The sequence below is a fragment of the Scyliorhinus torazame genome, chromosome 18 (assembly GCF_047496885.1).
Source record: "Scyliorhinus torazame isolate Kashiwa2021f chromosome 18, sScyTor2.1, whole genome shotgun sequence".
Classification (NCBI taxonomy): Eukaryota; Metazoa; Chordata; class Chondrichthyes; order Carcharhiniformes; family Scyliorhinidae; genus Scyliorhinus; species Scyliorhinus torazame.
In genome coordinates this window covers 48674258-48689474 of record NC_092724.1, presented here as the reverse complement: position 1 = coordinate 48689474, position 15217 = coordinate 48674258, and the positions used below count along the sequence as shown (strand labels likewise).

Sequence of the window (15217 nt, the reverse complement as noted above, 5' to 3'; positions counted from 1 at the left end):
TTCTGAATTCTCCCTCTGTGTACCCGAACAGGTGCTGTAGTGTGGCGACTAGGGGATTTTCACAGTAATTTCATTGCGATGTTAATGTAAGCCTACTTGTGACAATAAGCAATTTTCATTTCATAATAAAGGTTATAATTGAGAGGAACCCTGAGGAAATACTTGGAGTTATTTTCTAGGTTCATTAATGGAGAATATAGCTTGGTACAGACCATTACCTGCAGGACAGGAGAACACAGGAAGAAGAGTAGTATCGCTGTATCGCAAGAAAAGAAATGACAGCAAAATAAAACCGAATGCAAAATTAACAATGTGCAGTGGTAACAATTAACGTAACCCTCAGATGCAATCTAATCTCACAGTGGTTTATTTTGTTTCCCAATATTTTCCCTTCCTCTGCTGAAAAGCGCGCAGTGCGGTTCCGCAGGCAACATCTGTGCAAAGTGATCAAACTTCATCGTTGACAGCGAGTGTTAGTAGGCTATGCTAATGAAGAGAGCATTACAATGGTTCCTCACACTGTCACATCTGCATGTGTACTTTCCAACAAGGATCACTGGACAATGATTCAGAACAAGGGATCCTTCCACTGTCTTTGCCAGTACATCGCTCAATGTATAACATGTATCAAGCTGTTAATCATCCTGGTTTGTGTGGCTCAACCAATCAAAAAGTTGAGACAGGCTTTGTGTCTCGCACAAACTGTGTACCTTCACTGAAATATTCACTGGCCTCCGTCCTTTCCAAGATGTTGGGCTGGATTCTCCGATTACCGACACTGAAATCGCGTTCGGCGATTGGCCGGAGAATCCATTTTTATGCCGGAATCGGGGCACGTTTATCGGATGCTCTGACCCCTCATAAACGGTGACTACGCCGCACGCTGTTGGGACAGCCTCAGGACGTCACCTGTGGCCCTCCCCCAATGCTCCGCCCCCAATGGGCCAACTCCCCGACAGCGTCAATAGCTTGTCCACTTCAGTTTTCAGAGACCTTGCGTGGTGGCTGCGGACTGTGTCGAGCGCCGCCACAGTCTGGGGTGGGGGGGGGAGCCATTCCACTGGCCGTGGGGGCTTCAGCACGGGGGTATGGTGAAGGGTTGGTGGAGGGGGGTTACAGAGGGCACTATCTGGCAGGCCGGGTCCACGCGCGGCCGGCACCACGTCATATGCGCGACAGCTGCAGGTCATCGCTGTGCGCATCATGCATAGCCACGGACCCGGCAATTGTCCGGCCGTTTGTCAGGAACACTGGGAGTTTTACGTGGCGTGGCTGCTAGCCCACCTCAGGGCGGAGCATTGGTGCGGGGGCGTCACCGACATTTTCATTGTAGAACTACACTTCCTCCGGACACAGCCTCAAAATCGGAGAATCCAGCCCGTTGTGTCTGGTGTTTGAGAGGTTATTCTGCAGTCGGATGCTTTTGGCATGCAATGGCACTGCCAAGGAATGTTGGCCAGAATATTGCGTGCTTGCAGTTCCTGAATTTCTACCCTTTGATTTAAATGCCTGGAAAATAAGCACTGCTAATCCATGATGTCCTGGTTGGCACTCCCTGCGATGTCTGTTAGCTCTGGGAGCTAATCTAAATCCAACCCATGGCCTCCCCGGTGTTGGTTGGAAGTATCCAGAGTAAAATGCACTTGAGCAGTGTGACGAGCTGGTTCTGACAAGGCATGACCCCAGTTCAAAACTGTGCCTAGCATTAAACTGCCAATCTCACTCAGAGGCTGCAGGATGGCTGAAGTGGGGTATGGAAAACGGATGGAGTGTGAAACCCTGTTCTGAGATATAGGGAAGATTAGCCAGCACCATGGTCTCATGGTAAATTGTCCAATTGCGTGCATCTGACTCCGAACTTCACTCGCAAAGAGCGGATATCATGGAAATGCACAATGATTTTCCCCCTCAACTCAGTGAGTTTCTATTCATTAAAATAAACAGATGGAAAATCATAGGCTGCACATGCGACTTTCTGATATCTGTTCTTGCTGCTGCTGGATAATTGTTATAAGACGCAAGTCAGTAATTAGCCTCAGTCCACAAAGGCCCATGGGCATCCCTCTCCATTAGAGAGATGGTTGCCTGTATATAGTTTGAGGGGCACCAAGCGTGGGGTAAGGCAAGGCGGCAGGATTTTGAAGAACTGCCACAGATAGTGAGGATTGAACCTGTGCTGTGGGCGTCACTCTGCATCATTGCTTCATTGCTGTGGGAATATTTAATGGTAGCACTCGGTTCCCTTAATGGAATTATTTCATTTCCCTAACACTTGCAACACCCCCATTAACAGACAACAAACGGGCATTCTTTAAAAAAAAATGTAAAATAAATTTAGAGTACCCAATTCATTTTTTCCAATTAAGGGGCAATTTAGCGTGGCCAATCCACCTACCCTGCACATCTTTGGGTTGTGGGGGCGAAACCCACGCAAACACGGGGAGAATGTGCAAACTCCACACAGACAGTGACCCAGAGCCGGGATTGAACCTGGGACCTCGGCGCCGTGAGGCTGCAGGGCTAACCCACTGTGCACAAACGGGCATTCTTAAAGACTGCCCAAACTCGTGTGCAAAGCTACAGGAGACTTCAATCCATAAGCCTAGGTTATATTTGAATCCAGCTCCTAATACTGAAAGGCCAGCATCTAATAAAAAGCAGCAGCCATGCTCGCCAGGATACTCATTTCATTGCTCTTGAGCTTGTTTTGGGTAATATTCACACAAGTGTTTGAAGGTTATTACATACATACTGTGTAACCAAAACTGATCACTTATCGCCACTGGGTCAACATAACATATGTTTCCTTTTTAACACATTTCTACGAAACATGAGAACCTGGGAACTGACAAACTATCCAATGCTCAAATCCTCTGATACAAAAAGCACAGATGTGTAACCGATCTGCCAGTAAATCAATATGGATTCCTATGACAGTGTGTCAGCTATCAAACATCAGCTGCCATCTTTATGTCAAGCCTTCAAGCAATGCCTGTCTTCTGCAGCTTCTGATCTGTTTGCAGAGTTGACCACAAGAACCATCTCCGAATATCCTTTTGTAAAGCTGAGTGCAGCCCACTCTCTGTCCGAGTGTTAATTTGCCTGAGCATAACTTTCCATTGACAAGAGCTAGAAGAGCCATTGTGTCACTGTCAGTTGCAGCAAAGCTAAGCAACGATTAATCTCCATTCCAGACCCGGACAATTCAGCAGGTTTAAAGATGCCAAGGGTCTGGGATTAAGAGAGGTGACAAAACGCCCAAACCGTAAAACGGCAACTTATCCATTCTCGGAAGACTGTTTCCCGCGTTCTCCATTATTATTTCAAGTTCTTATTCTGTTCTTTTGACAGCACAACGTTGCGACCAGAGGACCAATAGACTCGAATTTCTGCTCTGTAACAGAAAGAAAACTGGCACGCCTGCAGCGGTGTGGAGTCCCACCATCTCTTCCGCACACGTTAACGGAAAGTCTAGCATTCTTGGGGGCTGCCATTTTGTTTTTGATAAGGCTGGGCCTGTCTGTACAGACTGGTGTTGCAATGTTCACGTTGCTGAGTCCGTACTACACAAAAAGTGTAGCCTTTTAAAAACCTATTCGAAAATGCGCACTGACCCAAGAACAAACGTATTTAGAATCCTGCTGTAGTTTCATAATGGCACTGATCAGGAATGTGACATAAAGCTGTATTTACTTATGAAAAGAATGGAGCTCTTTAATAAAGCATATTGGTCAAACATACTCCAGTAGTTGAAAATGTTCACAGTCAGAAACTTCAAACATTGTCGGGACAAGATCTTGTAAGCACCATTGCCACGATTTTGTGCGCGCCCTTGCCACGAGCGCAAACAGCGACGTGGGTGCAAAATATCGCAAGGCTCAGAAAACGAACATTTCACTGGCGCAATCTCGTTTTCTGATTTTTCCATCCCTCGCCAGTAACAGAACTACATGCCGGTTTTCTCACCTCAGCCAACACTCTGTGCAAATAACGGAATATTCTGCCCCATGTCTTAAAATCCCAACTGCAATACTTGTTCATGACTTAGTGAGTCCACAGATAGAACTCTTACTTCATGAGTTTGTGGGTTTGAACTCCACTCCAGGACCGCAGTTTGCGATGTGGACTAATATTTCAATGCGGTATCGAAGAAAGTGCTGGAATATTAGGGCGCGTTGTCTCACATGAAACATTAAGCTGATGCTCAGGAGCCAGGTTTTGTTTACTCGGGGTTCAATGGCAAGGCAAGGGGCGTGGCGATTGTGGTTAGTAAGAGGTTTCGTTTACAGGCGAGGACAGTGGTGGCGGATCAGCATGGTTGTTAGGCAATGGCAACATATGTACTGGAAGGGAAGGTAGTACTGTTAGTTGACGTGTCCATCCCGAATTGGGATGATGTTAAGTTTCATGGCCTTTTTAGGTTTTGGTCTTTTTAAGTTTTGGTCTTTTTAATGAGGGGCCTTATAAAGTCGGTGCTACTGGAGGGTGAGCAGGGGATGTTAGAGTTTTAGAGGGGTTCGAGTTTCCCCAGCTAGAGGAGGAATTGTGGCAGGATTTGGAGGCGCCATTGGAGTTGGAGGAGGTGCGCACGGCTTTGGTGAAGACGCAGTCTGGGAAGGCGCTGGGGCCAGATGGGTTCCCGGTAGAATTCTACAAGAAGTTTGTGGATCAGTTGGCCCCATTGGTGTTGGGGATGTTTACTGATTCATTGGCATGGAGCGCCCTTCCAGAGACGTTGAGGCAGGCTTCGATTGCCCTTCCTTCTAGGTACTGGATTTGTGTTGTGGGGGCAGCTGTTATACAAGGTATTGTCGGCTCGTATGCCAACTAACGCCATGTGTTCAGGTTGTATAGAGGGACAAGGCAAGGTTGTCAAGGTGGTCCCCTATTTGTAGGAATTATTTCTCCCAACTGGGGAAACTTGGTGCCACTTTTGGGGAGTGAACAGGTAAGGGTCCGGAGAGGGTAAAGGACCTATTTCTGGATAATTGGTTTGCTGACTGGGAGGAGCTAAGCGAAAAAGCAGGCCTTGGTGGGGTGGATATGTTTAGGTGCTTTCAGATGTGTGACTGGATCCAGCAAGGTTTTTCCACTTTTCCAGGTGTGCCACCATCCATCTTGCTGGAACGGATTCTCTCTTGTGCGGGGTCAAAGCAGAGAAGTGTGTCCGGTTTGTATGGGCGGATCATGTGGGGAAGAGCAGGTTTCGGCAGAGGAGGTGAAGGCCAGATTAGAGGAGGAGCTGGGTCCCATTTTGGAGGAGGAGGTGTGGAGTGAGTCTCTCCGCAGGGTGAATGCTACGTCATTCTGCGTGCAGTTGAGTTTGACACAGCTCAAGGTGGTGATCAAGGCACATCTCACCAAGGGCAGAATGAGTCGATTTCTTGAAGGAGTTGAGGATAGGTGTGAGCGGGGCTGGAGAGGGCCTGCGGATCTTGGGCACATGTTCTGGTTCTGCCCCAAATTGGTGGACTTCTGGGGGTCTTTTTCCAACACCATATCGGCAATTTTAAATGCGGGTTTGGAGACCTGCCTGTTAGTAGCGATATGTGGGGTGTCAGACCAGTCAGAATTGAGGGCGGAATTGGTGGATGCTTTGGCCTTTGCTTCATTGTTGGCTCGACAGTGGATTCTGCTGAGTTGGACGCAGTCAGTGCCGCAGCGTGGCTGCGGGATTTGGAGTTCTTGCACCTGGAGGAAGTCAAGTTCACGGTGTGGGGAGCGAATGACAGATTCTATCGTAGATGGTGACCACTGATCTTGTATTTCAAGGACCTGGTTACTGTTAGCTGTTGGGAGAGGGGTGGTATATTGGGGGTGCGCTATAATTGTGTTTGGGGTTTTGTTTAAATATGTTTGTTGAGGTGGTTGATACATGTGTTACTGTATAAAATGTTACAAATTCAATCAAAATATTTTCCATAAACTGATGCTCAGTTTATCCATAAGTATCCCATGACCCCAGTCAAAAAGCCCTATTCTCTTAGCATCTTGTTAACACTCTTCAATTCCATCATGACACAAATATTAAAGTATTTGGGCGGGATTCTCCGACCCCCCCCCGCCGGGTCGGAGAATCGCCGTGGGCTGGCGTGAATCCCGCCCCCACCGGTTGCCGAATTCTCCGGCACCGGAGATTCGGTGGGGGCGGGAATCGCGGCGCTCTGGTTGGCGGGTCCCCCCGGAGATTCTCCGGCAGTCCCGCTGCTGGAATGCCTGTCCCGCCGGCGTGGATTAAACCACCTCTCTTACCGGCGGGACAAGGCGGCGCGGGCGGGCTCCGGGGTCCTGGGGGGGCGCGCGGCGATCTGGCCCCGGAGGGTGCCCCCACGGTGGCCTGGCCCGTGATCGGGACCCAATGATTGGCGGGCGGGCCTGTGCCATGGGGGCACTCTTTTTCTTCCGCCTTCGCCATGGTCTCTACTATGGCGGGGCGGAAGAGACCCCCTCCACTGCACTCCCGCGCATGCGTCGCCCGGCGAAGTCCTTTCAGCGCCGGCTGGCGTGGCGCCAAAGGCCATTCCCGCCAGCCGGCGGGGCGGAAATCACTCCGGCGCGGGCCTAGTCCCTCAAGGTGAGGGCTTGGCCCCTAAACATAGAACATAGAAAATACAGCACAGAACAGGCCCTTCGGCCCACGATGTTGTGCCGAACCTTTGTCCTTGATTAATCATAGATTATCATTGAATTTACAGTGCAGAAGGAGGCCATTCGGCCCTTTGAGTCTGCACCGGCTCTTGGAAAGAGCACCCTACCCAAAATCAACACCTCCACCCAACACCAAGGGCAATTTTGGACATTAAGGGCAATTTATCATTGGCCAATTCACCTAACCTGCACACCTTTGGACTGTGGGAGGAAACCGGAGCACCCGGAGGAAACCCACGCAGACACGGGGAGGACGTGCAGACTCCGCACAGACAGTGACCCAAGCCGGAATCGAACCTGGGACCCTGAAGCTGTGAAGCAATTGTGCTATCCACAATGCTACCGTGCTGCCCCAAAAAGAATTCCGCACCTTTGGGGCGGCCCGCGCCGGAGTGGTTCCCGCCACTCCATTACGCCGGATTCCCCCACCCCGCTGGGTAGGGGAGAATCCCGGCCCATGTTTGTGAGGCCTAGCTGTGCACAATTTTGCTGCTGTATTTACCTAGATATCAATAATGGGCTGCACCGGAGTACTATGTCCTATTATGAACACAGAGGTAAAGAAGATGAGACACAAGACTCATTGCTTCTAAAGTTCCAAATTATGAGGGAAAATTGGAGAGATATTGGCAGAAATCTTTCAGCCAGTCCCGCCGACGGCACACCTCCACCTTGGGTTGCCGGCAGCAGGGGCTGCGTACAACGGGAAGCTCCATTGACAACCAGAAAATCCCGCCGCCAGCCAATGAAGCAATTGTACAATATAAACACGTTAGCTGTTTTATATTATTCATGGGATGTGGGTGTCAGTGGCTAGGCTGGCATTTACGGCCCATCCCTAATTGCCCTTGAGAAGGCAGTGGTGGGCCGCCTGCTTGAACTGCTGCAGTCCATGTGGTGTTAAAGAGGGCGTTCCAGTATTTTCGCCCAGCGACAGTGAAGGAGCGGCAATATATTTCCAAGTCAGTATGGTGGGTGACTTGAAGAGGAACTTCCAGTTGATGGGTTCCCAGGCATCTGCTGCCCTTGCCTTTCTAGATGGTAGTGGTCTTGGGTTTGGAAGGTGCTACCTAAGGAACCTTGGTGAGTTCCTGCAGTGCATCTTGTAGATGGTACACACGGCTGCCACTGTGCATTGGTGGTGGAGGGAGGGAATGTTTGTGCACGGGGTGTCAATCAAGTGGATTGCTTTGCCTGGATGGTGTTGAACTTCTTCAGAGTTGTTGGAGCTACGCTCTCAGGAAGTTTGTTCCACACACCAACCACCCTCTGGGTAAAAAGATATTTTCCTCAAATCACTTTTATTGCTTCTGCCAATTATTCTAAATCTGTGCCCTCAGGTCCTTAATGTTCTCTTGAGTGAGAACAGTTTCACACAAGTTACCCTGTCCATACCCCTCAGGACCTTGAATACCTCTATCAAGTCTCCTCGCAGCCGTCTTTTCTCCAAGGAAAATAGATTGACCCTCTCCGATCTAGCCTCATAGGTACAGTTCTTTATCACTGGAATCATTCTTGTGAATCTCCTCTGTACTCTCTCCAATCCCTTCACATCCTTCCTCCAGCATGGCGCCCAGAACTGGACGCAGTACTCTAGATGAGGCTAACTATAGTTCAACATGATCTCCTCACTCTTTTGCTCAATGTCCCTATTAATAATGCATAAGAAATTAACAGCTCTTTTAACTGGTCTCGCAATCTTTAGTGATATATGTACCTAAAAACCAATGTCTCTCTGTTACTGCACTTCCTTTAGAGTTCCTCCCTTTCTTTTATACAGTCTCTCCCAATTCTTCCTGCCAACATAAATCACCTCACTGTAGCCTGATAATTTGCATAAGGACACTGGCAAAGTGAAGATACCAGCAAAACAGTGAAGAACAGGATGTGCAGTCAAGGAGCTAGATTCTCGGATTTTGAGGCTATGGCCCCACACTGTCGTGGGAACGGAGGCATTTTAAGACAGAAAAAATGACATAAAACGGCCACCGATTCTCCATTTCGCTGGGGGCTAGCAGCAAGGCAGCATAGAGCACCCGGCTCTATTTGCCGATACAGCCCGGAGAATTGCCTGATCTGCGGCCGCAAATGCGCATGGAGACTGCCTGCAGTGACCGCGCCATGCAACATGGCACCAGCCACTCGCAGGCCCGGCCTGCAAAATAGTGCCCCTCCCCTGGACCACAACCCACAGTGTCCCAAGCTTCTGACAGTCTCCCCTGCCCACGGAACGGCCCTCCCCCGACTGTGGCGGCGCTGGACTGATTCCGCAGCCGCCACGCCAAGTTCACGACGGATGAAATCACATGCGAGCGACGCCGTCGGGAACTCGGACGGTCGGGGGCAGAGCATCAGGGGGTGGGCCTCAGGCAATGTTCTGAGGCCGTCAATACGGCGCGCGCTGTACCCTCCCAGTACACCGCTTTGGAGGGGCGGAGCATCGCAAAACCAGCACCGCCCCCGGTTTGGTCATAAACAGGGATTGTCCGACCGATTGGCGAATGTGATTTCGGCATCAGTGACCAGGGAATCCCGCCCAAGGTGTGAGCACAGGATCTGATTGGACAATACATGTTGCTATGCCTTGGAACACAGACCCCTCTGTGTGTCGTGCTCCAGAGAAAAAATACGACCCCTGAGTGAGTCATGACCCATGAGCATTCGTGACCAGAAAATATATTGATTGATTAGTGCTGTCCTGTGAGTACGTGACTGGAAGCATGAGCGAGATCTGCATAAAAAGAGACAAAGAGACTTCTGAAGTGATCATCTGCAGGAACAACCGTTGTAAGAAGCCGTGCCCTGTGTCCAGGACCCAGAGAGGACAACGGGATCCACTAAGAAGGAGTCTGATCATCTTGCCTCTTAATGGGTTGTATTTAGGTTCAACCCATGAGTTTTGATACCTTTGTAGAACAGCAGTTTGATACTATGTGCAAGAGAGCTTTTGATACGTTGTGTAATGGAGATTTAATGTAGTGTATGATGGAACCTTTCATGAAATAGTGATGAGCATTGGGATTTATATTGTGTTGAATACAAAAATGATGTGATTCAAAGTTAAAGGTGTTGTGTCTATCAATCAACTGAAGTGAGGGACCCGGTCAACATCACACTTATCTATATTGAGTTTCATCTGCCACTTGTCTGCCCAATCTACTAAAATATATATGTCCTTTTGAAGTTCAAGACGATCCTCATCAAAGTTGACAACATTTCCAATCTTCGTATCATCTTCAATTTTTGAAATCAGACTCGGAATACCACAGTCTAGTCTTGGATCTGTGGATATTTTCGATAGGGTTTTTAGAAAGCTCTATATTCTATGATGTACAGGATCAATTGTATGCTTTAAACAAAAGTCAGAAAAATGTTCTCTTGCTCGAGTCACTGCGCTCTCCGAGGGATGTAGAATCTTCATTTTAGCACTTATCACTAATGTGGCAAAGGAATGGAACTCTTTAATAATGCACCATGGTCAAACTTAATCTGTGACCCTTTTCTGTTTGACCTAAGCAATTCAAATGGGACAGTGGCTTTTTAACCATCTATCAAAAATCTGGCATACAGCAATGAGTCATATGTGGGGGGATAATTAATGGCCGCTTGCTAATGCTAATTACCAGAGTGTAACTTGATAAGGCAGGTTGAAAGACAGCATAAACCATGGGAGTGAAGCTGGAGCGGTTTAGGAACCTCAGTAGATGCGGAGATGTCTCTCTTGCCTTACCTTCACTGCTTGCTGTTCGTTATTATAATAACTTACTTTTATTCTGCATGGTTAAATATTTCCTCCGATTTTCTCCACTTCGCGACATGTTGCGACACATGGTGATAGCCTTTCTACCTCAAACAAATGCCCACTATTCATTTGCAAGCATTGACATCAAGCAACCACAAGCTATTTGGTAATTTGCATAAACCAGACCCTCCACTTACCCGACTTCAACAACCCAGGAATTTTCTCGCAGAACGCACTAATATCGAAGAGAAGTTAGTTTCCTTGTTGCCTAGATAGCTCACCACGTGCATATGCTGAAATTAAACCACTGGATGCTAACCTACTGCTATGTGTTCTTGTTGTCCTTTGCTTCCCAGAAGCTGATAATAATCATACTTTCAGCTTGGGAAGATCAGAGCTCTTTAGCCTGAACTTTGTTAACAATCAGTTTGTCCGGCAGCAATCCAGCCCCTCCAGGGACAGTGCTGGTGAGAATCTTGTTTCCCGGCTCTCGAGGAAATCTGAGCCTGCCTCGCCGTTTAGGCTCACAGCTCAAAATTACGCCCAATACAACAATATACAATATCCCTCTTTCTTTACAGGTTGTCCTTGTGGCTGCAGGAGTTATGTTTGCCATTCCTAATGTTGTATCATTTTCCGGTGATGTCGTTAATGTTGTCTCCCTGAATATTAATGTTTCCAGTGTTGTTTGTGGTCTTTTCCATTCTTCCAGCTCTGGTGTACGTTGATAGAATCCCTACAGTGCAGAAGGAGGCCATTCGGCCCATCAGATCTGCACCGACCCACTGAAAGAGAACCTTACCCCACTCCAGCACCCTATCCCCGTAACGTCGCCTAATCTGCACACCCTGGACTCCAAGTGTCAATTTAGCACGGCCAGTCCACCTAACATTTGGGCTGTGGGAGGAAACCCATGCAGATGTGGGGAGAAAGTGCAAACTCCACACAGGCAGTCAGTCACCCAAGGCTGGAATTGAACCCAGGTCCCTGGCACTGTGATGCAGCAGTGCTAACCACTGTGCCACCATGTCGCCCCCCCCCCCCCAATAGGGATTCTGTTTCTCCTTATTTGCTGACCAGTATGATATATGACCTTGGTGTCTCAGCTTAAGCAACAACCTTTGCTGGTTTCCAGGTTTTCATGATTGGATCCAATACATGTACACTTTTTCCTTTCAACATCTCAGGGAGCGATTTAACATGTTAGATGTGTGTTGAAGTGCTGGCCTTCCCTTGTGTTGCAATAAGTTGTCTCGCTTCCGGCTGATCATTTGGAGGGTGTACTTTGCTTTGCAGAGCAGTTTTATATTTTCTTCCATTCAGCAACTCCACAGATGATTTCTTGTCAGCCTAGAGTGGCGGGGATCAGAGTGACAATAAGGCAAAGTTTGGGTTTTCATTTGTCTCTCAGCATTTCGCAAGGGTTTTTTCGACCATCTGGAGATGTCTTTCTATAAGCCCATGTCCTCGAGAGTAGTGTGGTGATGAGGTAATGACGTTGAACCCATTTTGTTCAGCAAATCCCTTAACTTCCGTGGATGTGAACTGGGTGCCATTATTAGATATTAATCTTTCAGGAATTCCTTGCTTGCAAATCGAACTGAGATGATCAAGGGCCGGTTTAGCTCAGTGGGCTGGACAGCTGGTTTGTAATGCAGAGCAAGGACAGCGGGTTCAATTCCCGTACCGGCTTACCCGAACAGGCACCGGAATGTGGCGACAAGGGGCTTTTCACAGTAACGTTATACTTGTGACAATAAAAGATTATTATTATTGTGGCTCTCAAGTTTTTCATTAAAGGGAAACTTTGAGTAGTAGTCTGTGACTATGAGATGCCATTCTTGATTGTGTGAGAGTAAATCGAATCCCACATCATTTCTTCGTTTGGGTGGTATTTCAACAGCTCCTCTTTCTGCTGTGTGTTTCTGTACTCCTGGCAAACATTACATGCAGGAACATTGGGCTGGATTCTCTATTTTTGGGACTGTCCCCACACCGTTGTAAAAACTGTGGCCTTTCACGCCAGAAAAACTGTCGTGAAAGGTCCGCATATTCATAGCCCTGCAGGGGGCTAGCAGTGAATCATCGTAAATCTCGCAGCTTTTGCTGCAGATACGGGCTCCCGCACTTCCGGGTCAGAGGCCGCGCATGCGCACGGCGGCGGCCTCCAGCTGCCGCGCCGTGCTCCATGGCGGACTCAGACCGCTATAGTGCTCCCAATTAGCCGCGCGCCCGACCCTGACCGCCCGCCCAAAAATACCCCAGGCCCATATGAGGCCCCACCTGCCCTCCGATCGGCCGCCCCCAACCATAGCGGCTGCGGACGCTAGTATCCCGACCGGTAGGACGAGTGGGACTTCGGACGGTCGGGGGCGGAATATGATGTGGCGGGCCTCCAGCAAGGGCCACAGGTAGGTAACATGCGGCGCAGCGTACTTTTCGGGGCCCGGAGAATCGGGGAACCAGCGCCGGTTCTGATTCCATGCGGGGAAATGGATTCTCCGCCCTGGTGCCGGCCGCGAATTCGGCGTCGGAGTGCAGAGAATCCAGCCCCATGTTCTTGCTTTCAGACAGTACTGATTCTATTTCTGCTATTAATAGACTCTGCTATTTTGCCTTTAGACCATGGTGACCTTTATTCTGCTATTAACGCCTACTCTGGACTAAGGCTTTAGTTATTCATACTATCATTGCCACTCCCATTGTCTTATGTTCCACGACATGTTTATCATTTAATCTCTCCTGCTCTCTAACCTATCCATGATCTTCTATTTTGCTTCATCATCTTCTCTGCCGTTTTTCAACAGCATTACACTCATCACATTTCTACCTCCCTCCCGTTCTGAAGAACAGTCACATTGGACCCAAAATATTGGGCTGGATTCTTCCGCCCCGCCCGCTGCAAGAACGCCACGGGCAAGATGCCGAAAATGGAAAACTCCATTGACCTTGGGCGGGATTCTCCGGTTGCCAGGCGAACACAGTCAGAAAACCCCGCCCATTAAATCTGTTTTTAGCTTCACGGATGCTTCCAGACGTGCTGAATGTTCCAGCATTTTCTGTTTTTAGTTTGGATTTCCAGCATCTGCAGTATTTTTGCTTTTATGCTAAAGTCAATTAAAATGTTTTAGATGCACAGACACTTGCTGCAGCCAGGCTATGTGTGTTTATTGGTAATAAGCACACTTTATGCTTGGAAAGATCATAAATCTTTATGGTTAACTTGCCTTGTATACAAGAAGGACTGGTTTGAACTGGTTCTGTGCACATTACACCAGTCTCTCGTGCCGCCAGGAAATGTGGCCTCCTGGAAAACTTACACATAACCATAAGTTCCGAGCTAATTAGTTCCTAGCTCTTTACAGAAATTTATAGATAATACAACAATATTGTCCAATGGATCCTGCCATTAATAAACAGTCAATTGGAGGAATGTGATTTCCGATGAGTGCGCCAAACCATGATCAGGATCCCTTTGTAATTTCAGGGCCTCATTAACTAGGATTCCATATGGAAAATGGTCCTGAGAGTTGTGGTAGAGAGCTGGCAGCATCTGTGGAACTGCAGCCCAGCGCCAGCAAATTCAGAGGCAAGGAGTTGAAAATGGCACAAATAAATATGTTGGAGGAGAACTTAAGAGTCATACAAACAAGGTCAAAAGCAACAGGAGTTTTAAGGCCACGTGATTTGAAATGACTTCACCAGTGCAGCAGAGAGGGAAACTTTACAATGGAAGCTTTCAATTAGTACCTGGGAGAGATATTTCATTTTCTATGTAGAAAATGTCAACTGCTTAATCCTAAAGGCATTAGAAGGAAGAAAAAAGCATGACAAAATGTCTCCGAGTTAATCACTGAAAATAATCAACAAATTGTAAGTCGGTAATTGCTTCCATTTATGAACAGTTTGCACCTTGTACAGTGGGAAAGATGAAGTAATTGTGAAAGCCAGTGCATAGAATTAGACACAAAGGTTTTAGAAATTTTGGAAGAACAAAAAGGAACTAATGGAAAATCACATTATATTGTACCAAGCTCATGTAAAGACTATTAAGGAAACCGAGCTCTCAGTGTGATTTTCTTTTCGATTCGATGATTACAACAGAATGTGTTAAAGTCTGTGGGGAACATTGCTGCAGACTGTGGGAGGACAAAAGCAAGTAGCAAAACAGCCAGGAATTCTCAGCCTTCAGAGGTTCACTGCCCTTGAAAGAGTGAGCAAGCTCGGTGGATTGCAAGCTTAGCATTTCCCCTAATCACATTTAAGAAGCGGATTCCGTTAAAAATGAACCAAATTACTTTTTCTTTGATGCATGTTCATCTAATATGCCAGGCACCTTATGAACCACGGGCTTTTCGAGAGGTAAACGAAAAAATGATTTGTCATCCAGCATTCTTACCATCAGCATGATCACCTCTTTGATTAACCCACAATCAAGCTACAGTTTGTTGGTGTAGTAATTATCTGGCTTTCTCTTATCCCTCTCCCCTCTCCTCCCCCACCAAGTTGTCCATTTGAAATGAAATGAAAATCGCTTATTGTCACAAGTAGGCTTCAAATGAAGTTACTGTGAAAAGCCCTTACATGCTACCTTCTTGTTAACTGCAGTTTCCTGTTCCTATTTTGGGCGAGGTTAAGCTGATCTCAGCCAAGGCAATAGTTTCAGTCCAACTGCATTTTAATGACCTTAGCAAACTTGGTTTTCCAAGAAGCCTGCAAGACCCTCTGCAACATGTTTTTCAGTCTAGCTTGCTTTTCTAAGACCAAAAGATGCAGGCACAACCAACAGTGCTGACAGCAAGGGAAGAGATTAGGGAAAGAGCCATA

The 15217-nt window shown here is 47.7% G+C and overlaps 1 protein-coding gene and 1 long non-coding RNA gene across 2 annotated transcripts in view; one reads left to right on the top strand and one right to left on the bottom strand.

Annotated features, from left to right (window-relative positions):
* sema6bb (sema domain, transmembrane domain (TM), and cytoplasmic domain, (semaphorin) 6Bb) overlaps positions 1 to 15217 on the bottom strand; it is an 809283-nt gene that overhangs the window by 619611 nt on the left and 174455 nt on the right. The gene's annotated exons all lie outside the window — the stretch shown is intronic.
* The window catches only part of LOC140394808 (uncharacterized), a 157212-nt gene continuing 156143 nt past the window's right edge, over positions 14149 to 15217 (top strand). The window contains exon 1 of the long non-coding RNA XR_011936013.1: positions 14149 to 14263. This is a non-coding gene — a long non-coding RNA (uncharacterized lncRNA). The remainder of the gene's footprint in view (positions 14264 to 15217) is intronic.